Source organism: Leuciscus leuciscus, assembly GCF_965113295.1.
Source record: "Leuciscus leuciscus genome assembly, chromosome: 16".
Classification (NCBI taxonomy): Eukaryota; Metazoa; Chordata; class Actinopteri; order Cypriniformes; family Leuciscidae; genus Leuciscus; species Leuciscus leuciscus.
The window spans coordinates 25,889,771-25,916,109 of record NC_138740.1 but is presented as its reverse complement, the minus strand read 5'-3'; the positions used below and the strand labels follow the sequence as shown (position 1 = coordinate 25,916,109).

At 38.8% G+C, this 26,339-nt stretch overlaps 1 protein-coding gene and 1 long non-coding RNA gene across 4 annotated transcripts in view; one reads left to right on the top strand and one right to left on the bottom strand.

The window, feature by feature from the left end:
• vav2 (vav 2 guanine nucleotide exchange factor) overlaps nt 1-26,339 on the top strand; it is a 200,156-nt gene that overhangs the window by 93,535 nt on the left and 80,282 nt on the right. The gene's annotated exons all lie outside the window — the stretch shown is intronic.
• LOC309478370 lies at nt 3,324-8,539 on the bottom strand. Its single transcript, XR_014198950.1, has 2 exons — nt 7,541-8,539; nt 3,324-6,827 (listed from the first exon to the last, which is right to left on the bottom strand). It is a non-coding gene; the product is annotated as an uncharacterized lncRNA (long non-coding RNA).

Below are 26,339 nucleotides of genomic sequence, written 5' to 3'. Positions count from 1 at the left end.
GAACAGCAAAGTTTGGCAAGACGTTTGATAGGAAATTTGAAGGTTTATAGCCTTTATTGTAAGATAGATTTCTTAAAATGCAATTACTGAATTGCAATTCAGAAAAATCCTCTTAAAAATCCTCTTGCAATTAAAATTCTAACTTCTTGTAGGGTGTGGCATGATCCCAAGTCACCCTCTGCAATCTGCTAGGATTAGGAAGAGCTCCAAAGGCCCTCACAGTGAAGGTGCACAGATAATAACACATCAGCATCACAAATCTATTGGACCAGCTAAGATCAGTAGAGCTCATTTACCATCTTTACCATATCTGCACCGTTTGAATCACATGGTAATGTAGCATGGGGGCTCCAATGGGTACAAATCGTGTTTTCTAGCAAAAAAAGACTTGCTGCATGACTCGTAAAGAGGTTAATGTGATGGAGCTATGAGAGAAGATGCTTCCAGCTTTTCCTTCTGGCTGGTTGGTTGGTTGGTTGGTTGGTTAAACTCTGAAGAACAGCTTTAACATGTGGCAACAATACAGTCATGCCAAATCGCTCATACAGAGATCAATTTTCTCAACCCATCAGTGGAATTATACAGTGCACAACCCTTCTGCCTCCGTTGCGATGACAGTTTGAGAGATGGGAACGGCTAAACTTGTAGAGGGACTGCATTAATATTCACCACAGGTTTGGAGAAAGCACTCGCCTCAGGGCTACACTTTTTTTCTGCCATGTGTAGCAGAGGCAGAGAGAGGGAGATGAAGAGAGATATGCTCGGCAGGGTGGAGTCCTCAAAGAGGGCCTATAATCATTGCTCTGTACCCGCTTAGGGCCTGCTGGTTCTCTCTAAGCAGATCTTTTGGGAGAGTTCAAGGGTTTAACGCCTTTGGGCAAATGACAGCTCCAAATGGCAGTCTGTAGATTCAGTTTAGGCTCAAATGGTCTTTGGCATCCTCAACTGTGCTCTTGTTTACTTGGTTGCCATTAGATTAATGGATAATTAATAGTATCTTTGACACAGTGATTATTTTACAGACTAAGCAGGACAAAGCAGTTTCTGACACTTTAAGAAACAGTCTATCTGCTGTTTCTCTCTTCATTTCTCTTGCAACCTTTTTCTTATTCTTATTTCTTATTTGCTAAGGCTAAACTCACTTTTGGTTTTGCATGCACTTCAGATTAGGGATTTGAAAAACCCCTAACCCTCAGTATTAATCTTCAACACATGTATCCTTTGCTGTTTGTTCTTTGGCCATGAGATTGTGTGGTTTGTTCAATGGAGGTGTGCTAATGCACTACAGGTAAAATAGTGTAAAATATCTTGGAGGCTTGGTGGTGGAGCTTTTGTCTTGAGCCAGGAAACATATACCCTATATCAACCTCATAGTAAAGTACTTAAAACCAAGATACCACTCATACATTTAATTATTTATTTCACTACATACGAGGTCTGATTGAGTAGCTTACATTATCAAAAAAATAAAAGTCATTTCCATTTAAATGTAATAATTTTGAATCTTAATGTGTTGATGGCTAAAAATAACAGTAGATATTAGGACATGTGCAAATCATACGAGACATTGAAGCTATTGGTGGTCTCCGATACAGTAGCACAATACACCGATCAATCAGCACTCTGGGTAAAAGCCCAGCTGTTCCACACAACACATTGTTGGCTCAAATCGAGATCATAATATATTGCCATGGGATCATATTTAATCAAATTGACCCTATCAGATTAAACCGCAGTTTAGGCACAATTGCTTTTTCCTGGGCTTGCCATAAGGTTTGGGTCAATGAGATTATGGATTGATTGATCAATGTCTTGTTGCATTAAATCTGTAATTTCTGTGAAAACTGTGCCCTTGAGCAAAGGCAGCGCTGTGGGTTGTGGCTATGTGCCAGGCTGCTATAGACGCATCCGTAATGGTATGTTGACCTTCTTTCACAGAGGGTGAATTAGAAGACCTCTCAACTGTCTGTGTACTATTGCACTATTAAGTAATAATTTTTTTTTACATTTTTTTTTATTTCTCCATAATTTAGTATTTCATGAGCATTCTCCAACCTTTTCATGACTCTTAGAATTGAATGCCTGTTTTTGCTACTGTGCCTTTAAGACCTGTATGTATATGTCATTTTTGCATGTGAAATGAGTTAGACAAAGGATGCGGGTTTGCTTAGTCCATCCGATTTGGAGTTTCTATTCACATATTTTATGCCATTTTCTATGCAAAAGGAATATTTTTGGTTTATTTAAAGTAATTTTATGCATCTTTTCTCCTTCATATTAAATCATCATACTGGGATTTTAATAATACATTGTTTTGAGGTTTTTTTTGGACTTAAAAAAGATAAAGGTTTTTTTCATATTGCATTAAACACTTTTATTTCAACAGATTACTGATAATTTCTTACGATATGACAGTTTTAAATTGCTGACCAAAGCACATCCAGCCAGGTTATGTTTACATCATGACAGATCTGTCCATTGATGCCAAATGTTGTATTCTTTTTCTCTATCTCCCGAGTCCCGCAATATGTCTTTATTTCTCTTTCTTTTCCAAACTCTCCTCTCTGAATATATCTTTGTACCCTCTCTTTATACTTTTGACTTGTGTTTCTCTTTGTCCATGTGTGATGTAAGTGCACTGCGCCTTATTGGTAAAGTCACCTAAACCTTCTCGGACAAGACTGAACTGCCAAAAATTATGGCTTTACACAGCTCCTCGTGTTGTTCTGAAAACTGCCTGATTGATCCGTTCACTTCCTCGCAAGTCCCAATCCAATGCCTCCCCTTCATAATGAAATAGTCAGTCATTGTTATCAGAGAAGAAGCAGATCCACAGAATCAATGAGCTCCAGTCCTCCACACTGGCTAATCACTGCTTCACACAGTGGAAGGAGCTTGGCTCTGCGCTCAGCCACCATCGATCAGAGCCTGATCTGAGCCCACCAGCACTCAGAGCCCATCACCACACATACCGCCCTCCCATGGGCTGTCCCTCTCCAGCTCCTCATCGCCTAATGAGGAATCTCATTTAAATCAGAGAAGCTGTGAATACATAATAAGGCTCAAGCCTGCTTTCAGCTGACTGTAGCACTGATACCAGAGTGGCGTATTGATCTGTTTACTCTGTGCTCTGTGTCCCGTCCTTAAATATCAGTGTTCAGGATGAGGGCTGAACTCTCAAGTAAACACCTTCAACAGGGAGTTGAGTCTATAGGATCAGTTATTAAGTGCTACGCCCAATGTTGTTCCAGCGTTGTGTTTACCGATTTAAGAATTCAACCCTACAATGAAGGGTCTAAAGGATTTTATACAAAACCATAAACTTTCTTTTTTTTAAATAAACGTTTTCTGGTTTCTAGTCCAATAACTTTAAAGATTCTAAAGATGCAATAATAAAAAAAAAAAAAGAAAATACATTGTATTTATTGTATTCGTATATATTATTTCTTAAGTATTCATGATACTTCATGATTCATCCTGTGCACAGTGGCATATTTATTTATATTTTTATTTACTTTTTTGAGTAAATTTTATTTAATTTCCAATTACTTTCTAGAATGAGAAGATTCTGTCTTTGAAAATTATGAATACCTTAGAGTAGGGCTTTGAGATGAATTGTAATTGATTTTCCGATTTTGGCTTCCAACAATTATGAAAGCAAGATAATCAACACAAAATTATTACTGTGCTGCTGCCGCATTTCGTCCCGCGCACCTTCCTTTCCTTTACAGGGGTGTACTTTCGTTCTTCCCTAAAAGCCCAAACTTGACATCCAAATCAGCCAAATAATTGAGTGTTGTAAAATGCAGTCTACTGTTGCTAATCTGTGGGATGTGCTTGATATTAAACAGTGTTATCAAAAGCGTATTAAGCCACGAAAGAGAAAATGTCCCCTAGGCAGCCTCTTGTGCGCGCGCTCCGAGACGGGGCGGAACTCGCATCCTTGTTAATGAATTTTGTTGTGTTAATGTATACTATGGGCTTCAGATACGCACCTAAACTGTAAAATATGTCAAAATGCCATTTTGGTAAGTATCCCCGCAGTCGGTTATGTCTTAAATGAATGTAAAAACAGAAAGAGCCTTGTGTAACAGTATATTGGATCCGTGCATAAGCTCTTAAAGTGACAGAAGCCTAATACATCTGCAGTCATTATTGTTAATCAAACAACAAAAGATAAAATCACTCACTGCTCTTGAATGAATAAACTAGTTTTAATAAAGATTAGTCTATATTTAATGTCAACAGCAGTGTTATTTTATATTTGATTACTTTATTCAATTTCTGTTGTAGTGTATTACTTATCTGAATACCACTGTTAGTACATCTTCCTGAAAAAACCTGAAGCACTATTTCGTTTATTCGTATTTTTGTTCTGTTGTATTTTTTGTCGGTTTTGTTTGTAATTTTGTTTCTTTGTTCTTAATGTATTGCTGACTGTTTATGGTTATTATGTAATGCCATTGATGTTGTGTGGATGTGTCAGATGAGCTTCTGAATGTGTACAGTATCACAGCTGTGGGTTTGAGGGCTGGAGCAGCAGCCTTGTTAATGAAGTTTGTTGTGTTAATGTAATTGATTAGAGTAGTTACCTTGCCAGACAAAAGCTTGCCTAATGGATCGAAATTCAAAAGCTATTTCCTCGTCCCTTGTGGGGGCACACACTAAATCAATCTTCACTTGCATGCATGCAAATACACCGCTTTAAGCTTTAAACCTAGTCTGCATGCTTTTAGTTACAGCTAGATATTGCCTATATTAATTGCTTGATTGGCTTGAGCCAGTGATGTACCGCAAGTCCGAGGCACCCCTCGGTGGGAGGCTGGGGGTTGTTAATTTAGCCTACTTATTTACTCTTTTATTCAGTCATTTACTTTATTATATTATCACGGGAAATGATGCGTGTGAAATGTGAATTATTGTCCATCATTTTGTGAGCAATTTGTGATAAAGAAAAATGTCATGTGCAATATTGGAAATATTTCCGTTTTAAACCAAGTGAGCCAGTGGATATCACACAAGCAATGTGCAAACTTTGCGCTAGAGTTATGCAGGTGGAGAAGACTCAAACCCCAGTCAAATATTCACTACAGAAAGTGAAAGTAAAAATTGACTGAGCTTTTTGCATCTGATGCTGCATTAACCGCAAATTAACTTGAATAAATAAATAAGCGGGATGTTTTAACTGTCATCTAATATTTGATAGTCTCAGTGCAGCTTGTATGTTTGATAATATGTGCTGTAAACGTGCTGCATGTGGTGAGAGATGTTTTTTTAAAGACTTTTTGGAATACTTTCTCTAACCAGCATTATGCAGTCCATCTAGACTGCAGATGAGCTTCTGTCACACCTAGCCATCCCATAATTCCTCTTTGCCCTAGAGTGTAGAAAAGGAAGCGTCTTTATCTTTCCCCTGGCCTATGTGTGTTGTATTTCTTCACTAAATTACTTTTTCTGTGATGGAAGAGTTAAAAAAAAAAAATTGATACAGACGATTTAAATGTAGAAATGATAGGTCCTCAGGAAGTCTTTTCTCAGAGGAGACTTCAGAGAAAAAGAGGCGGCCCTATAAAAAGTCTGAGCGTTATGAGATTGATTGGACTGGATGAGGATTTTATTTCTCATAGTCTGTAATTCAGTCATTCATTTCTAAACCTGACCCTTTTCTCTCCAAGCAGCATTTAGATGGATCCTGGTTTTATTCACACTAGCTTGAGCAAATGTCACTGACTCGCAGTGGCTAGAAACTGCAGACTGATTTAATCTTACTTGGTTTTATTTAAAAAATAAATAAAACCAAAGACAGAGATGAGTTTCCCTTAACTGCAGCTCTGCTGCAACTTGGTCAGAAAAAAATATCAGAATGCAAATTTGTTTTGGATCTTTTTTATTCATTACATACACAGTTTATTTGGGGTAAATATTCAGATAGGAAATGTGCAACAGAGTTTACGCCAGATTAAATCCAATTATGGATGCTTGATTGTATTTTGTCCTATTTATAAATTTGTTATCAGTAGAATAAAGCTTTGGAGAGTGAGGAGGTTTAAAGTGTAAATAGTAATATAAATTTGTGTCAGTAGCTTGCCTTGTCATACTTGAGTTGGATGAACTGCCCAAGCGGAAAACTCTTGGAATGCCAAAGGGCCCCAACACTCTAACTTATAGATCCTCTCACGTTAAATTATTTTATTAGGTTTTTGTGCTGGGAAAAACAACACTTCTTATACACTCACATGCACAAACCAACACGCTTTGGTCCCCTGAGGTGAAAGTGAAACTTAACAGCTGTCTTCCTAAATTCTCCTGAGCTTTGCTGTTGTCCAAGCTTATTAGGGGGTGATTATGGCCTCCCACATTCAGGTGGGATGTGGGTGAAGAGAAGCAGGGTCTCAAATAAATGCCAGCCAATACATCTCGACAAGCTCACCTCTGCAATAGGGACCAAAAAAAGAATCACCACCAAGATTACCAGAGTATTGGTTGGAAACCAGACTTTTGGTATACAGGGCTTGACGCTTACTTTTGCCCCCAAAAAGCACACATATTCCTAAATTAAAAATTTTGGAGTGCAAGTAATTTCTTAAAAAAAAAAAGTTATATCAGAGTGACAGAGATATTATTATAAAAGATAATGCCTGTATAGTTGTTTGTTTTGTTATAGTTTTTACCATTTGACATATTTATTCATGTTAGTGTCATGGCATCAACATTTTAGCTGCTGATGATGATATACAAAATGACACATGTGTTTGGTACAACATATTTGAAAAATTATCAAACAAATGGCAGATGTTTGATTTAGTTTAGTCCTGCTGTGAGTTTACCTTCTTTCGAGATCAAGAAAATATGATCATATAACACCGATTTTATCATCACTGCATTGGTTACCTATAAAGTTCCGTATTAATTACAAGGTATTGCTACTGACTTATAAAGCCCTAAACGGCTTAGCTCCAGTCTATTTAACGGATCTTCTATCGCCCTATAATCCATCGCGCTCTTTAAGATCACTAAATTCAAGGCTTTTGGTCATACCTAGGATATCCAGAACCACCAAAGGAGGGAGAGCATTTTCACATTTGGCTCCAAAACTCTGGAATAGTCTTCCTGATACTGTTCGTTGCTCAGAATCGCTCTCCCAGTTTAAAACTAGATTAAAGTCGCATCTCTTCAGCCAGGCATTCATATAATCTTACAGTTCAAACTACAATCCGGCCTCTAGCTCATAAATGCCAGCGGAGAACTGGCCCCCGACTGAGCCTGGGTACTCCCAAGGTTTTTTTTTCTCCATTAGGTCACCTGATGGAGTTTTAGGACACCATTAGGTCACTTGATGGAGTTTTTCGGTTCCTTGCCACTGTTCCCTTTGGCTTGCTCAGTTGGGGATACTTTGGGGATATTTAATTTAATTTGATCAATCAATAAATTCCTCTTGAAACAAACTTTGTTGTATTATTTTAATTTAATACTGTGAAGCTGCTTTGATACAATCTGTATTGTGAAAAGCGCTATACAAATAAACTTGACTTGACTTGACCTTGTGGCCTGTGTAGCTGCTCTTTACCAATCCCAGAGTCCCTAAGCAGTGTACATGCGGGGCAAGTGAGCACATCCAGCAGGGTTCATGTCTTCCCTTCCCCTGGCTGGACCATGAAGCCAGTATATTCAAGTAGAGCTCAGGGCTGGCTTAGATTAACATCTCCAACTCAGCCCCAGACTATTTCAGTCAAAGTTAGCAGATCTGCTTAATTGCTTTTGGACCTGCAGTGAGAGATGATATGCATTTCATGTTCCCCCAAGACACTTAGTGTAGCTAAATTTTGTCCACACAGAAATGCCCCTACATACAAACTTTTCTAATTTAAATGTACACTCAGGCCCGACACCACAAGGGGGCAAAAGGGGGCATTGTCCCCTCAGATCTGATTTGTGGCCCCTCAGTTTCATTTTTGTATTCATGGTTACAAATGAAATGTTTAACCTTTTTTAGCGGTACGGTCCCATATATGGGATTTTTATTTCTGTGCCCCTGAGAGTACGGTCCCACATATGGGATTTAGAATGTTCAGTGATGTGACATAACTGCCAGATTCAAACTGTGATTTCGAGCGTTGGTTGGCGCTGAGCCAGAGACGGAGGAGCTCAGCGCTGTCATATATCACAAATATGCAGTGTTTTCGACCTCATAATGTTTATTTTATGTTTCAGACATTTAAATACACATAAGCACTATTAAAACAATACATTTGGAGTTTGTAAAATACACACTGATGTCTGTTGAAGCAGCAATAACAATCTATTCAAATATAATTTGCCGACGTGTGTTATTCATATCAGACAAACATAGTGAATAGTTTATTCTTTTCTTCTCACAGTTCACCGGCCACTTTCTTACATGTATTTCAGGAGAAACTGATGACTGACATGACTCTCTGAACTGTGGCGCAAAGAGACATGGTGGCGCCCATCTCACGTTATAGATCAAGATCAAGATTATTTATAAAGGTTTTTAAATGACCAAACACACTCACTTACACATTTTATGACATGGTAAGCAAGTTTGTGAATATTTTGAATAAAAAAGGAAAAAGGAAATAAAAGCGATTAGTGCTGGGAGAAAAAATCGATTCACCTAGCTATCGCGATTTATTTATTTATTAAAAAAAAAATTAAAAAATTTACGATTCTAAAATCGATATTTTTTTCCAGAATCGATATTAATTCAAATTCAATTGCTTTATTTTTGTCCTTGCTTGTAGATGAGGTTGACAGAAGTTAGCCACTTTCGTTCTAACAGAGGATGAAATGTGTCGTTATCTATGTGTGTTGAGTGATGTAATATCCCAAGTGGACGTGTGGAAGAGACATGAGACTGAAAGCACTGAAAAGCCCTCGCGCTACTCATATGCTGAGAGAGAGAGAGAAGACAGTAGAGCTGCATGATTCATCTTTAAAAGACTGTGATCTCGATTCAAACACCCACGCGATCTTGCAATTCGTCTGTCTATTAAACGTTGACAAAATCATATCGCAACATTCAAGCTGTGTTGGCGCTGCCGCTGACCCTGACCCGGAGAGAGTTCATGAAACAGCTTCACAAAAACAGTCTTTTCAATTTAATATGTGCATAATAAATGACGCTGGCTTATATTTTTATTACGCTGTTTAAACTTTGCTAGTCAGTTTCTGGTTACCTGTGCAGTTGCATATGGAGTGTTTTAGGGAGCGCTGCATTAAAAAATCTGTCGTTCCAAAGCGATTTCTTTGTGTGTATTGTTCATTGATGGTATAAAGTTAAGCCCCCTTAACAATTTCACATGCCCCCTCAGTCATTTCATCCTGCAGCTGGACCGGGGTACACTGTAAATTTTGGTGCTCTAGTGGTTAATAAACAAAACTACATGAGTCTTGCGGATGAACATTGTAGCCGGAGCTACTTCTCTGTTTATGTATATGACGAGTCATGCAGGTTCTGGATATTCTGCAGAGGTTGTTGTCCCGCTTGCTCTAAAATAGTCCGAATATAAACACATATTATTGGCGTACTGTAGTGATTCAGGATAAGACAAAAACACTGTTTGAAAAACGGATTCATGATGTACTCATTATATACATTTTGTAAATTTTGAAAAAAAAAAAGTTACATAGTGTACCTTTAAAGTGATGCATCTTTTCTTTGGTTCCTGTGATGTTGAACATGTCATTCAACTCTCACGCTGATGGATTTTCTAAATAAATAAAAAAGTTAATTTGCTTGATACAGCGTGACCAGGTCTTAGAAAATGTAATCAATCCGGAAATTATGGAAGGCTTTTGTCCACCTGTGAAATAAAGTAAAGGGGTACAATACTTCTACTGCTACTAAAAAGGTACAATACTACTAGTTTGTTTTTTACAAGTTAATACTTTTATTCAGCAAGGATGCATGAAATTGATGAAGTGACAGTAAATTTTGTTTCAGAAATTATTTCAAATATTTTTGACATTTATTTCAGTTCTTTTGAACTATCTATTCATCAAACATCAAAAAAATCCTGCAAAACAAACTTTATCATGGTATCAAAATTAATAATAGTATGAAATGTTTCTTGAGCAGCAAATCTGCATATTAGAATGATTTCTGAAGGATCATGTGACACTGAAGCAGGGATGGGCAACTCCGGTCCTGGAGGGCCACTGTCCTACAGAGTTTAGCTTCAACCCTACTCAAACACACCTGAACAAGCTAATCAAGGTCCTCAGGATTACTAGAAAATTACAGGCAGGTGATTTTTTCAGGGTTGAGCTAAACTCTGTAGGACAGTGGCCCTCCAGGACCGAAGTTGCCCATCCCTGCGACTGAAGAGTAATGGTTACTGAAAATTCAGTGTTTCCATCGCATCAATTTACGTTTTAAAATATATTAAAATAGAAATATTTGTTTGTAATTGTAATAATATTACTGTTATGCTGTATTTTTGAAAAAGCAACGGTGAGCATGAGACTTCTTTCAAAAACAACCCCACATTTTGAACTGTAGTTTATTTGTTATTCTATTTCTTGTAATTGTGGCTTTATATCTCTAATGGACTTTATATTTTTATAATCTGGCTTTAAATCTTATAATGTGACTATCTCGCAATGTGACTTTCTTATTTTAAAACTTGATCTCATGATTACCTCTTTTATTTTATTTTTTAATTAATTTTTTTGTGATTTAGAAACCAGCTTCTATAGACAGTACATGCCGAAAACCCAGTTGATTCCTACAACAGTAGTCAAGATTAATCATGAACTGAGAGATAAGTGTCAGAAGCATTTGTTCTGCTGAATTGAATACAGATGAGAGGTTGTTCAAAGGTACATTTAAATTTTTTAGCAACCTGGGGACTGCTTTGGTGGAGGAGCCAGACAAGGTGGTTTATCGTCATAATGTCGACACTCAGCCCCACTGTCCCTTTGTGTAGAGAGGAAGATGAGATGTGTCAGTGGCCAAACCGAGGTCAGATCTATTACTGCTCATCAGCACACTCGCCCTGCTCTACCAGAAATGTTTGATACTTTGATTCGGTCAAACAGCATAACAATCTTTGTGTTTACCGTGTCTGCTCTTCTGCCTTCTCTTAGAGCACTGTTCATTTATATTTAATGGAGCCCCACTGCGGTGGTGGCCACAAACACTTCCTGCTGCAGTTATGCAGGCCAGAATATGAGGGAGAGGTTTAACATTGGCCTCTCTAGAGCTTATTGGCTGGCAGTGTGCCTCCAAAGGGCCACAGTACCACGATAAGTGTGGTAACTGTCAAGCCAAAGAGGCTCACGTCTGTGAACTAGGCGACAGGTCTGGAAAGAGACTGGACACACACTCTTCTGTCATCTGTTCCAGAGAGCTGCTGTCACTGCTGCCCACTCACTATAGACAAAGCAGCTTCTGTTTGATTGAAAATGAAAGAGAGATGGAGGGAGACCGTTACAGCTCTATTAAAGAACATTTGAGTCACTCAGTTCCGCACAGCTCATCTTTATATCCTTTTTTTGTGTGTGTGTGTGTGTGTGTCCTTCATCCTGACCCATGTGCACACATTTCAGGGGTTTTCCTGAGCCAAAAATGGTCTTTGGTGGTACATTTTTCTGTAATTAATCGATTAATCGCACCTAACATTAAAGCTTTTAATATATTTTTATTGTAATAATTTCACATTTAATCTCCAAATTAATGGAGAAACAACAAAGAAATTCTGACTAGGCTACTGCAATAATTGGTGTTACCGGTGTTACATGGTGTACACCGATTACATCACTTGCCCACCACTATTTTTTATAGTAATACAAAATAATTTAGTTTAGTCCCCGAATTGCTACTAATTCGAAGAGTAAAATGCAAACGACATAATGGTGCGCGAGTGTAAAGCTCAACTTCCATAAGACTGAACTGAAAACGCTCGCTCCGCGCCAGTGAACACTGTGTAAGTGATTTAAAATCGAGGTGCAAAAGAGGGAAAAACGGTGTTATCAAACATTGGTGTTATCAAACTTCGAACATATCAAAAATTTCGTCTCTGTCGCATCCCTAGTTCTGACAATAAAAGATTACTTTTAAACCACAATTAACTGTCTGGTTTCTACAACTTTCACATAGGTGAAAAAACTGGCTTTAAACTTTGGCATTTGGCAGTAGAATATTGTGATTCGATATTGCAATATATTGCAATTTTTTTAACACTACACCATTGGGAAAAGTTCAATCATATGCTTATACAGTACAGACTGTACATGATGTATAAGATGAGTCATATTTACAAAAACAAATCATCACATCTTTCTGACTTTTATTTCAGAGGCATCATACAATACTACATTCTCTTGAATTGGCATTATCGATAAATTAGATTTGACATTTATCGTGATAATTATCGATATTGAATGATATGAAAATTTTTATCATGATAATTTTTTGGGCTATATTGTCCAGCCCTACCAAATTTTATTTCTTTTTTCTTTTCTTTTTTTGCTACAAATCTACATGCAACGTAAATGGTGCAAATGTTCTTTTTTCTTTTTTTCAGTGTGAATTCATATCAGTGAATTTTATTTCTTATATTTCATTTTTATTGTTAAATTTCAATTTTCAATTTGAAATGTATGTGTGTTTCATTTTTGTGTTTTGGATATATATATATCCAAATATATATATATATATATATATATATATATATATATATATATATATATATATATATATATATATATATATATTAGTGGTGGGCCGTTATCGGCGTTAACGTGCTGCGTTAACGCGAGACTCTTATCGCGCGATAAAAAAAATATCGCCGTTAATCTATTCTCCAAGTTGGGTTGGGAGATGGCTCTATACTACACAAGCTATGATGACGCAATCTACCCGCGGCCGCGAGGTAATCCCGGCTGCAACGCATATTCGTCGTCATCTTAAGTAAACACGGCTGAAAGTGAAAGCTGGTGAAAAAGATCGGTGCAACATCCATTATTTGGACTTGGTTCGGGTTTAAGCCGTCAGACGAGCAGCAGCAGCAAACTATATACAGAGTGTGTGGGGTAACAGTTCGGTAAATTAACACACGACTAATCCGTTCGACCACCTTAAATTCAAAACGAAACATGATATCACTGAATACCAGCGCGCGCGTATTATTCCCATTCCAATATATCTTAGTGGTGTAGCACATAATCTCGATTTTAAGAATCGTTGTTGTGTTTCTTTTTAACTGAAAAGACATCAGTTAGACAATATTCTAATTTTAAATTTGGGGTTTCATAAGCTCCAAGCCATAATAAACATTAGACCTACTTAAGTCTCTGCAGCTAGTGTACTTACATTTTATTTATCTGCAAAATTATGTTGTATACTTACAGTTTTGCACAATATATGTTCTCAAAACTACATACACCCTTTAAAAAAAAATACATTTAGCAGTTGTTTAGCATGGGTCTGTGTAATCTGTTCTGAAATGGTTCTATTATAATATACTGTATATCGTTATCGCAAGAGGCTGCAATGTATATCACAATATAGATTTTAGGCCATATCGCCCATCCCTAATTGATAGCCTATAGTAGTTGATAATAACATAGGCCTACCTAATGTTGCCTACGGACGGTAACAGTACAGTAGTAACCTTTTACAGTCTATGAGTAGAACAGCTTTCTCAAGCAGTTTGTGATGCATTTTGGAAACAGGAGATGAGCCCCTGGTCTAATGCGCCACCTGGCTTGAGAAACCCGTTCTCAAAGACTTACTTTTATAGTCATTATTTGGGTAGCATACATATTCTGAATGCCTTCGGCAGAATTCAAATGAGCCATTTTAATCTAGATTAATCTAGATTAATTTCAAAATTAATCTAGATTAATCTAGATAAAAAAAATTTATCTATGCCCACCTCTAATATATATATATATTTCAACATTGGATTCATAAAAAAAAAACTAAAAAAACAAAAACAAACAAATTTATAACTGTGAATGGAAGTAGCAGTTGTTTTATGTCCACTGAATATGTATCCATATTTTTATTTCTCTTCCTCACAGCTTCTGAATAGAGATAGTTATTATGCATGGACCTTTGCTTGCAATGCGTTTGACAATCTCAGATTTACCTCAGAGTAATTGTAATCCGACCGTTTCAGAACTACGTAAACTCCAGTGACCTTTTAAGTAGGTAATCACAGTTTCAACATTTCATCAAAGTTATTGAGTGTTCAAGTGCAATTGTTCGAGTCCATCAATTTGGAGCTGTAATGCTTCCAGTTCTAATAAATTTCTTAGAGCAGTTGAAAGAGAGAAAGGAAGGAGGGAAATGGCCTTATAAATGAATAAACCGTCTGCAACAGATTAATGTGGTCATAAAATATGGGGTGTCTCATCTTTGCAGAGAAATCTGAACATTAGTTTCAGTGCCATTGGCGTGCGCTCTCGCTGAGATTAAACTTCTCTGTAATCCTCTGCAGATGGAGATGAGGTCTCTTTGACCTGGTCACTGTCAACAGTCTAGTCTAATGGTGGCTGATGGTGATACCCCCAGAGGCATGTAACATCCTTTTGCGTTGAGGGGCTCTTCCACTTAGACTACAGTCACACCTTTTGCATTAAGGGACAATATTTTATGTGCATTTTCTTTCTTTTTTTCACTTTTATAAAGGCAATGTTTTTCTAACCCTTTTAAATGTGTCATGTTTTGTCAAATTCTGAAAATTCCATTAATTTAGTTATTAATATATAAAATTTAGTAATAAATTAAGCTAAATCAATAATTTCAATCAAATTTGATCAGAATCAACAAAAGCAATTTTTGCACTGCAGTTGCACAAGCTGCATCTGATGTATTTACACACTGTTTAATGTTGCTCAGAGGTGACATGAATTCAGTTACAATGGCATAAATAATGTTATGAGATCATTTTAAATAAAAAATGTTAAATAAAGAAATTATACTTTTAAAAATTAAACTAAAACCGCCTGTAGGTGGCGGCAAGTGACTGTCTTAAAGAGTGATTCATGAATTAATTCAGTAACAAAGTGGCTGTATTTACGAATTGATCGTTGAATCATGGACCGATTCATTCAAAGCCACAGATTCATTCACTAACAAAACACTGATGTGTGTTGGAGAAGCACAACTGTTCTGTGGCTTTCATTATATATTTCATAACAATATTGACAATACTGTGTTTAAAATGGAAATCAGGGTGAAATAAAGGTGAAATAAACATCAAAGATGCTTTGCCACAAGCTGCTTCTGCCACTGTAGGAACTACTTACTATGGTGATGCAGATCTTCTTCCAAGATGGTATTCCTTGGAGCATCCACATTGTTGGAACCCTTCCACATCATCAGCAGGGATCTCAGGGTCTCAGGTGTTTCGCCCCTTAACCTGAACACCTCACCTGAGTGGGGCCATGAAGACTACCTAGCCTTCACCTGCAGAAGGATTCCAACTGTGGGCTCTCTTCAGCCACAGCCATCTTGAGCTGGACTCGGCTGCTGCAGCTATGCCTCTGGTGGCTTTCTTCAGCTGTTTCGGCTCCAGGCCCATCTTCTGGAGGAAGTAGCGCACCGATTTTGCTGGGAACCCGCGGCACCCGACTTCAATGGGGTAGCTGGTTGCATGCCACCCCTTTAAAGTGGCTTCGTCGACCAGGTCTTGGTACTTAGCTTTTTTCAATTGGTGTGACGTGGCTAGCCTCTCTTCCCAGGGCACCGTAAGTTCAGCAATTATGATGGATTTCGTGCTCCTGGATAGCAGGACCATGTCTGGTCGGAGGGATGTCACTGCCACATCCTGAGGGAAGACAAGTTTCCTCTTCAGGTCCACTCTCAACTCCCAATCAAAGGCTCGCTGCAAGGTAGAGGGTGGGTTCTTGGCCCCCATGCCGGTCTTATGAGCCTTGTCTCCTTCCCTCACAAAGGTTGTGGACTGGGGCGGGTAGGCCTGCTTGTTGTTGGCTTTGACTCGCTGCTGTTCCACCCATTTGGCAATTTCCGTGAGGACTTTGTCGTGCCTCCATCTGTAGCGGCCTTCTGCCAAAGCTCTTGGACAACCGGCCAGAATGTGGTTTAGTGTACAGAATGCTGCTCCACATTGGTTGCAAGATGGGTCTTCCTCTCCGCCCCAGATCTTTATATTCCTTGGTGTTGGCAGCAGGTCAGTCACTGAGCGCAGGAGAAAGCTTAGCTTCCCCTGGTCGGTCTGCCACAGTTCCTTCCAAGACAATGGTCGCTCCTGTGCCTGGTCCCACTGCGTCCATCGACCCTGAGAAGCAAGTCCAATCGCTTTCACCTGACGATCCTCCTCTGCTGCCTCACGGACTCTTTGCACCACAAGGCCTCTTCTAGCTCTGGTATCAGCCCTGCTCCACCTCTTATCACTATAGTGCCCAAGGCCCAGGCGTCCCTGGCATACCACACCTACGATTTCTTGGTGTTTCCAGTAGGATTCTGCTTCCATTACGGCTTGCTGGGGTCTCCACTTTCTGCCGCATTTGATGGTCTTGCTTGCATGTCTTACTTTCCCATCTTTAGACGAGAGCAGTGTACTGACTGCCCTTGCTTTGGTGGCTTTAAACTCCTCAACCACCGATGAGATTGGCAAGGGAAGCTTGGAGGTCTTGCTGTACAGGTTGACTGCACTGAATGATGGGGGGACTCCCAACCATTTCCGCAAGTACTTGCTGCACAGTCTTTCCATTCCTTCCACCTGGGACACAGGAAAGTCGTAGAGTAGGAAGGGCCATTTCAGCCGGGGTATGATGCCGTACTGGAAGCACCAGACTTTAAACCTCCCGAGCAGCTGGCTGTGCTCGACTGCCTTAAGCCAGGTGTTCAGCTGGGCCTTGGTATTAGTGAGATTGCCGGTGTCCTTTAGAGAGCTGTCGTACTGCTTACCAAGGCATCGGATCCTTTGATCTTGGATTGTTGGGATCTCAGAGCCTTGGATGTTGAAAGTATTTCCTGTTAGCTTCCCCTTCAAGATACTGAGGCTCCTTGACTTTTCTGGTTTGAACTGCAGGCGTGCCCATGTTGCCATTTTTTCCAGTGCGCTCAGGATCCACTGTGTCCCCTGAATAGATGGAGTCATCACAGTCACATCGTCCATGAAAGCTCGACAAGCAGGGTGTCTCGTACCGTCGACTGCTTGCGGGCCTCTGCAATGCATTTCTCCTGCCTTTAACAACAGATTCATAGCCGCTATGAACAGGGCCACGGAAATCGTGCATCCTGCCATGATGCCCTTCTCGAGCCTTTGCCATTTGGTGGTGATGCTTCCTACGGTGAACCTCATCTGCAGCGCATCCATATGTGCCATTACAAGCTCAATTACCTCTGAAGGAACTCGGTAGTGATCCAATGCCTTTCGGATCAGCTGATGTGGGACGCTTGGGTAGGCTTTGGCGAGGTCCAGCCACACAACGGAGAGGGTGTTGTTACTTCTCCTGGCTTCATTGATCAGCTGGCTAATCACTGCCGTGTGCTCCAGGCAGCCTGAATATCCCGGTACTCCTCCTTTTTGGACACTGGGGTCAATGAATTCGTTGGCGAGCAGGTATGTTGTTAGTCTTTTGGCGATGATGGACCAGAATATTTTCCCCTCTACGTCCAGCAGGGAAATCTCCCGGAACTGATCGAGTCTGGTGGAATTTAGCTCTTTTGGCACAAAGCAGCCCTCAGCGAGAGTCCAAAGATCAGGTTCCAGCTTCTTCTTCCACAGTGTCCGTAAGAGCTTTGAGAGCCTTTTCAGCAGCAGTGGGCAGCATTTATAGATTTTGTAGGTGGTTCCTGATGGTCCTGGGGCTGATCCTGCCCGTGCTTTTTTAACCACTGCTCTCACTTCATCCACGGTGAAGTCTGCCATGTTAAAAGAGGTGTGTGGTGTAAGAATCGGCAGTTGGAATGGGCATACATCCAAAGGAATACTTCTAAAGGAGTCTCCGTGTGCAGCCGCCACACTGTCTTCTATTTCCTCCTTTGCACATGACAGGGTCCCACCCTTCGGCTTTCCTAGTAGGTCCGCTGTGAATTGGAAAGGGTTGTTAAAAAAGGCTTTCCTCTTTCGGCGCTTCTCCCTCTGCTTCTCCCGTGTGGTCTCAGCACTCCGAAGTTGGATTAGCCTTTTTCGCATCTCTCTGCTGATCTCATTCAGAGCCGCTCTTTCCTCGTCACTTGCTTCCCGCCACCTTCTTTTTAGTGTCTTTAACTCTTCTCGCAGTTCTTTGATCTGCCGCTGTCTCCTGCTAGGCCCTGCTGGTGGCCTAGGAGTCTTGCCTTCTTTTTCGCCAAATGTGTCATGGCACGCCTGGTACACAATGTCAACCATGATCTTGATCTTCTTTGCTGCATCTCCTTTCAGAGTGTTTTCTAGGATGGTATTTAGATCATCATCCAGTTGGGCCCATCGGCAGTCTGCTGCTGGTGGTAAGTTCAACCGTGGTTTTCTCTCGAAGTCTTTTAGACTTTCGGGTTCACCGACTCTTCCTGTGCTCTGAGTAGGTTGAGCAGGGAGGTCTGGGGCACTGTGGTTTGCCTCCTGGCCCTGGTCCTCCTCCACCGACTGATGAACATCCTTAACAAACTTAGAGATGTCACTCTGCGTAAGCTTGGGTGCTCTGCGTTGCTGACTCTGCTCTTTGCACTTGGACTTGCCTTGGTGGATTTTTACACCACGCTCGTTCTTGAACAGCCCTCCGCAGATGTTGCATCTTCTTTTTGCTTCAGCCTTCTGTCTTTCCGCATCCAATCTCGTAGTCCTTTTTCCATTGTCCGGGTCTTTAACCATTGATCCGTCCGATGGCAGATTATCCTCCCCCCCTCCTCGGTCTGCCTGGGGGTATTCTCTTTCTTCAGAACTCGTAGCTTTTTGTGCAGTGTTTCGGGGTGCTAGCCCTAACACTATTGCGTGCCGTCTTTCCGAGCTGTCATCCGTTCTTTCACGGATGTCCGTGGGTCTTCCCCCACCGCCAATGGGCCTCTCCCCATGGTCTCGACATAATTGCCATCACATAATTTGTTTGTTGAACTGTTGTTTAAAATCAATGTCGCATTGCAAATGGTGTGAATATTCGGGAAAAATTGCATTCTTGCTCGTATAAGGCCCCGTCCACACTACTGCGTTTTCGTTTAGAAACGGAGAATTAAAACGAATACGATCTCCGTCCACACCAGCGTTTTAGCTGCGTATTAGAATTGATCTCCGTCCACATTAAAACGACTGAAAACGCGGATCACGTGACCATTCACCAACACTGGGCATGCGTGTGCCGGTGTAAACACAACTTCATTGATAAAATTATCCCACCATGCACTGGTTCTTCCCGGGTTAACCCAAACCCGACGCTCCATGTACGGTCGATACCGCCGCTGCACACGGGAATTGTCACAGATCGCTCGAATGATAGCTTGCCTCCGGCGCACGTAGGTAGTTATAGCATTGTAAAATGCAGAATTTACTTGCACAAAAGCTGCTAGCAAAGATATTACGCCATGACTGATGACACCCAATCATAGAGCCGAGCGTGAGCCTCTACTACGTCATCGTTTCTAAAGTCCTCCGTTTTGGGTCTCCGTTTTTGCCGTTTTAGTGTGGACGGGAGGTGCAAACGTAGCAAAAGGTCTCCGTTTTTAAACGAAAACGCAGTAGTGTGGACGGGGCCTAATATATGATCAACATTAAAAACAAAAAGAACTCTTAACGGTATGTTTCTGTATCGAAGAGAGTTTGAGTCTTAAACCGATCTCTATGTACTCTCTGTGTCTATGTCTTCATGCTAGTAAGTGCTAAATCCCCACTTTTACAGTGGTACATTGTTGAGAACGGCAGTATAGCGCGATTTGCTAAGACAGCATTATCTGCATGTAAATGATCAGATGCAGTGTGGATGCAGTCAGTTTTGACCGCAAAAGATGAGGTAATTTGATTGGATGTCATGTTTTTGAACTTTTACGGCACTACCATTTTTCTGTTTTTACGCTGCATGTGCCATTTTTCCTGTTAGAAATACATGTTCGGTTTTAATATTATTTTAAGGTGGGGTAGAACTAAATGAATGGCAAAACTCAGCATTTTGTTCACGTACCCCTCTGACCTCACTTACCGCCAGGGATATGCGTACTCCAGTTTGGGAACCACTGCCATAGAAAAAGGATGTGTTCATTTTGGATGTTAATTTTTGAGACATGCTCCAAAGACAAGTTCATGGAAAGGAAACCGAGACAGCAGAAAGCACATCCTTTTTGTTTTCTTTATTTTACAGTAGCACAATGTTTTGTTTTTGTGTAGTCCGTAGTACAATCTGTGCCTTTCAGGGTGACCACCGCCCCACTGTGGTATTACGCCAAGCATATTTGCACATGTGAAGGATGATATTGTATGCGGATATTGGAACAGGAGTGAAGTACAACGCCTAGTTTACATAATAAATAATAGTTTAGCATCCAAATACATCATGAATTTGGAAACATTTAGATTCATGCCAAATGAGAGAGATAGGCTACGTGAGCCCAACGCTGGTTTCTTTTTCAGTTTTGCTTTAAATTTAATTAGTTTTGGCTTGACGTTCATAGGCTAAAGTGAAATGATTTGTTGTGGAGTGAGGGGAACTAAAATAGCCTATAGCTATGTTTATAGTGTTTAAATTTTTTTTGTAAACATTTCACATTATTTACTGGTATTTTACATTAATGTAATAATAAAATGCAACTTGTACGAAACTTCTCTTTTTTCTTTCTCTCAAAAGTTTGATTTTATATATATAATATGTGTGTAGCCTATTTTTTTTATGTTTTCAAAATATCGTGAAAAATTACTTTATAAATTACTTAAATTACTTTTAAACTGTTAAACCGATAGTATTAATCGGTCAAAATTCTTACTGTCAATTAATGGTTAAATGGTTAATTATGAGCATCCCTAATGCAAATGTTCTGTGGCTGCACATAAATGTATATTAATGTGTTTTTGGGGCCCTTGGGATGTTTTGACATGCCCTGACATTTGTGCTTTTTTCAGTTATTTATAAACATGTTAATGGCAAAGGTGTAAATTCACTCTATATAGCACAAACAGGGCTATCATAATATGTGAGGAACATGTATGTAGATGTTTGTATTTTTAAGAGAATAATGTTTATGCGTGGTTATTGAAAAAAATTAAAATGAAAGTTGCTGAAATAAGACCACAAAACTCATACTAAATATGCGTCAATAAGACTTTTGACTAATGGATGTTGTCGCTTCGAGTTCTGGCTTCAAAATTATGTGAAAATAGTCTTGCTTTATCGTTCACAATAAAACAATACATTGATTTTAAATTGTGTAAAACAGGTTTTGCTTGGAAAGCTAATATGCGAAGGGGGCGTGAAGGAGGAGTGGTTTACACCTGAGAATACAATGTCCCACAATTATGCGTAATGACTCTGCATAATGAGCCATTCATTCAGGTGTGACACTGACTGAGCCAAGAATGAATGCAAGGACAAAAGATATATTTAGAAGAAGACTTATATTGACCATTTAAGATTTTTCTTACATCTATCTTGTAAATATGTTTTGCTATTTTATTAAAAAGGTTACAATTACAACAATAATTACAATTTCAACAATATTTCAAGTGTACTCTTTCTTTGTAAAAAAAATGATTATAGCCCTACATTTTATCATATGTATTCATTAGTTTGAATATAGCCAACATTGGAACAGCTAACATCTTAGTTGATGACTTTATTTGATAAAAAACAATAAAACAAAACAGTATTATTGTGAAATATTATGACAATTTAAAATGACTGTTTTCTATTTTAATATATTTTAAAATGTAATTTATTCCTGTGATCAAAGCTGAATTTTCAGCATCATTACTCCAGTCTTCAGTGTCACATGATCCTTCAGAAATCATTCTGATATGATGATTTGATGCTCAAAAAAACATTCATTATTATTTTCAATGTTGAAAACAGTTGTGTACAATTTTTTTTCAAAATTCTTTGATGAATAGAAAGTTCAAAAGAACAGCATTTATTTAAAATAGAATATTTTCTAACATTATAAATGTCTTTACTGTAACTTTTGATCAGTTTAACTCATCCTTGATGAATAAAAGTATTGATTTATTTTATTTATTTCCCCCAAAAATAAAATTAAAATTCTTTCTGACTCCAAACTTTTGAATGGTAGTGTTTAATGTTACAAAAGCTTTCTATTTCAGATAAATGCTGTTCTTTTGAACTTTCTATTCATCAAAGAATCCTGAAATAAAATTGTAAAAAACTGTTTTCAACACTGATAATAATCATTAATGTTTCTTGATCCTCAAATCATCATATTAGAGTGATTTCTGAAGGATCATGTGACACTGAAGACTGGAGTAATGATGCTGAAAATTCAGCTTTGATCACAGGAATAAATTACATTTTACTATATATTCACATAGAAAACAGCTGATTTAAATTGTAATAATATTTCACAATATGACTTTTTTTGTTTGTATTTTTAATCAAAATAAATGCAGCCTTGGTGAGCAGAAGAGACTTCTTTTAAAAACATTAAAAATCTTACCGATCTAAAACTTTTGACCGGTAGTGTGTGTGTATATGTATATATATATATATATATATATATATATATATATATATATATATATATATATATATATATATATATATATATATATATATATATATATATATAGAACATATAAGCAGAAATTGCTAAACAAAAGCTTATTTGATGTGGCAGTATATTCTACAGTAAAAACTGTACCCAAATCTAGTCAACAAAATGTTGTCTTTCATATTTCGCCTGACTATAACGTTGTTTTTATGAAATATTAGGGCATATAAATATTAATTTGCAGTTTAATACGTTGCTTATACAAAGACATTTTATTTCAACATATTTCAGTCGGTTTTTACTCATCTCAGTAGGCTATAGCAAAGCATTTTAGTTTATTAAAGCGGTTTATTCTTTCACACACAGACACGCGATTCATATTATAGAAACGCGATTCATCTTTTTGCGGTTTACATAGGCCTACACTAACGTTATTCCATAACGTTATTTATTCCACATTAACACTTGAGAAAAGATAACTTGGCCTACCTCACTCCTCAGCGGGATCTATTGCTCCTCATATCAGCACTGTTCTGAGGAAACTTTTCTCCAGGATTATTAGGTAGGCTATATTATGCCTCACTCGCGGCGCGCTGTGTTTACAGCTGATGTGGGCGTTTCACAGGTCTGAAATGGTTCTCAGAATTTGCGTTTGAATAGCGCGCGCTCTCCAGGGCGTGGTCACATTACATTTGAATGAGCGCTAATGAGCTCGACTGGAATCACTCTCTTTTAATACAGATTTCACAAGCTGAGAATATTTGTTTTTTATATAAATTACTTCATTTAAAAGAAGAGAATTCAAGCTTCATGCCTGTGTGTCTGTATGCCTGTTTGACTGAGTATTCGCTGAGTTACAGTACATTTTCGGACGCGTTTCAGAATGGACTTAACTGACAGAGAGAAGGCAGAACTCGCATCATGTTTATTTTTCTTTATTTGGCAAAAAGCAAAACACTTTGTTTTTATTGTGAGTATACACAAAAATAATACACATTTAACAGAATCGATTGATGTATGAAACTTGTTTGTAATATCAAAGTCAACAGAGCAAAATGAATCTCTTTTGAACTGATAAAAAAAAAAGCGAGCTGGTATCGCCGGCGATACAGCCGACCCCAGGGGGTTAACAATACGCAAATAAAAAAGGCTTATCACTCCTGATTGTACAGACTGTCTACGGAAATAACCAATGAAGGTTTGCATTCCAGAGCAAAAGCGGCGTAACAGGAAACTCGACCAACTCTGAACTGGCTGGCAGGCACTAAAAGATCGACACTGGGAAAGAAATGTCAGTATGAATAAAATGGGGAAACATAAAAGCAATAGTCCAGAGGGTAAAGCTGAGCATTGAAGGGAGGCAGACAGGAACAGCAAATAATGTGACAAATGTTTCTTTTTCTTTTTTTTTTTCTTTTGGACTCTAGGCTATCTTTTATAGACTATGCCGAAACTGTAGTCTCTCTGTAGTCATGGTTACAAAACAGTGGATAAATTCCGTTCCGGCAATTGGCACTGCAGTTTACATTCGTGTAATGTCATTTAAAGCAGCGATCTGATATTTTGCCTCCAGCACTTATTCAGTAATGTAGTGCGCTTTATGTAATGATTATATGGTTGTTTTGGCAGTGCCCTTAATCTAGAGACCTGGAAGTACTATACATACCTAATACTCAAATGCAGGCTTTTGATGTTTCAGAGCAGTTTCACACCACCAGTACCTCACATAAGCACAAACTGGCATTTCAAACCTTAATTTCAGAGGCAGCTTCTAACAGAGAGATTAATTTTCTCGACCATGGGTTGGTCATATAACATGGGTTCACTGTATTTTATTTAATACTACACACATAATGACTGAAATCACAGCCTTGAACTAGTCTGGGTTCAAACCAGGGTTATAATTTTGGATGTTTAATTAGTTTTTTTTATTTTCAATTTGTCTTTTCAGTTTTTATTTAAAGTCCCTTTCAAGGAAAATATTTTCCTTCATCTGCCATATTTGCAACAATTTTTTTTCAAATAGCTATTTTTAAGTCGCATTTAAATAACATATTTCAAATCAGCAACAAAATACGTCATGACGTGTCCTATAAATGCTGTTTCTTATGCACAAATAGCTTCAGTGAATCTTTTATTTAGAAGGCAAGACTTATTCCGCCATTCTTGCGTGTAGCTCTTTCTCCCATTCATAAGTAATATGAGTGCACCATCTTTGTTTAAACATCTTTGTTTAGATTTAGTTAGTTTTCATCATTGTTCCCCAAATTCCTCCCTCACTCCTTCATGTTTGTCAAATCCCATTTCCTCGAGTAGACTTGGCTGATCTGGATGCAGAGACTCAATTTCCCGAGTTGTGTGAAAAACAAGCACCAACCAACTTAATTTTTTTTTTCTGGCAAAAAAAGGAAATGGAGAAGGAGAGGGGAAGAGAAAAAAAGTAATTTAACCAACATGTAGGTCAGTGATCTAGAAACTGTAATATTGCTTTTATGTTTGGTCCCATCTGCCATATCTCCTATGGCGGTGCCGTGTTCCTCCCATTTTCTCCCTTGCTGTCTCTCTTCTCATTCTCTCTCTGTTCCTATTGTCTCTCGATTGCATTTAGGCTAATGTACCATTATATGGACCAAACGCCAAACCTGTTTTAGTGCAAGTCTGTAAATTTTGCACGCTAGCCTCTTATCCTCATAAAAAAAGTGGTTTGTAAGGGTTATATCATCTGTCACAGGTAGGTCTGGGAATCGTTAACATTTTTTCGATATCAATACTGAAACCTTGACTTTGAGACCGGTTCCTGAACGATACTTTTTTTATACCAATTTTATTACATTTGTTTTAACAAGATTACATTACATGTTACCTAAAAAAAAAACTTTGGTTTTATTTTTTTCAGTTTGTTGGCTTTTTTTTACAGACAAAAAGACTCATATAGGCCACTGGGGGGTGGAATATATGCCTCACGCTCAAGGCAAGGCAAGGTGTTTAAAAGTAGACATTTCAAGCTTTCTATATGCCTATTTCTCATGTCTGTGAGGCAAGTAGCTTGTACTCTGAGTTTCGGTTAATTTGTGACGCGCTTCAGTTCTTGCAGTCGAAAACTTTCTGTTTATTCTATGCATTGTCAAGAGCTTCATCAGATTTGTCTTGTTTCCAGTCCTGGCAGCAATTATCTTGTCGCAAATATTGCATTGCGTGCTGTTGGCATACTGGAAAGTTGCCAACTTTTGATCTTTTCCACATCTTTTACATCTATGGGGGTTGGGACGCTTACACATTACAGCCTTAAGGTGTGAGCAATGTCTCTGGGCGTAACTGGCGTAAACTAGTATTTTTCCTTGATGCCTCGTCACAGCCAATCATTCTGCATGGTTATTGGCTCACTGATGTTTACGAGATTAACCCATTAGGTATCGAAATTGGGTACCGAACGACAAGAGATTTTTTTGATACTCTGGTATCGAGGCAATTCGGTCGGTGCCTAAAAAGTATCGAACTCGATACCCAGCCCTAGTCACATGTGACCTGAGCTGGCATTCTGGATGTGCATGTCTGAAGGTGTGTGTATATGTCACCAGGCTGAGATGTGATCTTCAGAGCGGAGAGAAGCAACGCCAGGGGCACGCAGAAGGTCAGTCTCTCTGCATAGCCGAACACAGTGCTGCAGGTTTGGTGGGACAATAGAGTGAAGAGATGCATTAAGTTAATGGCTTTCTCTGCT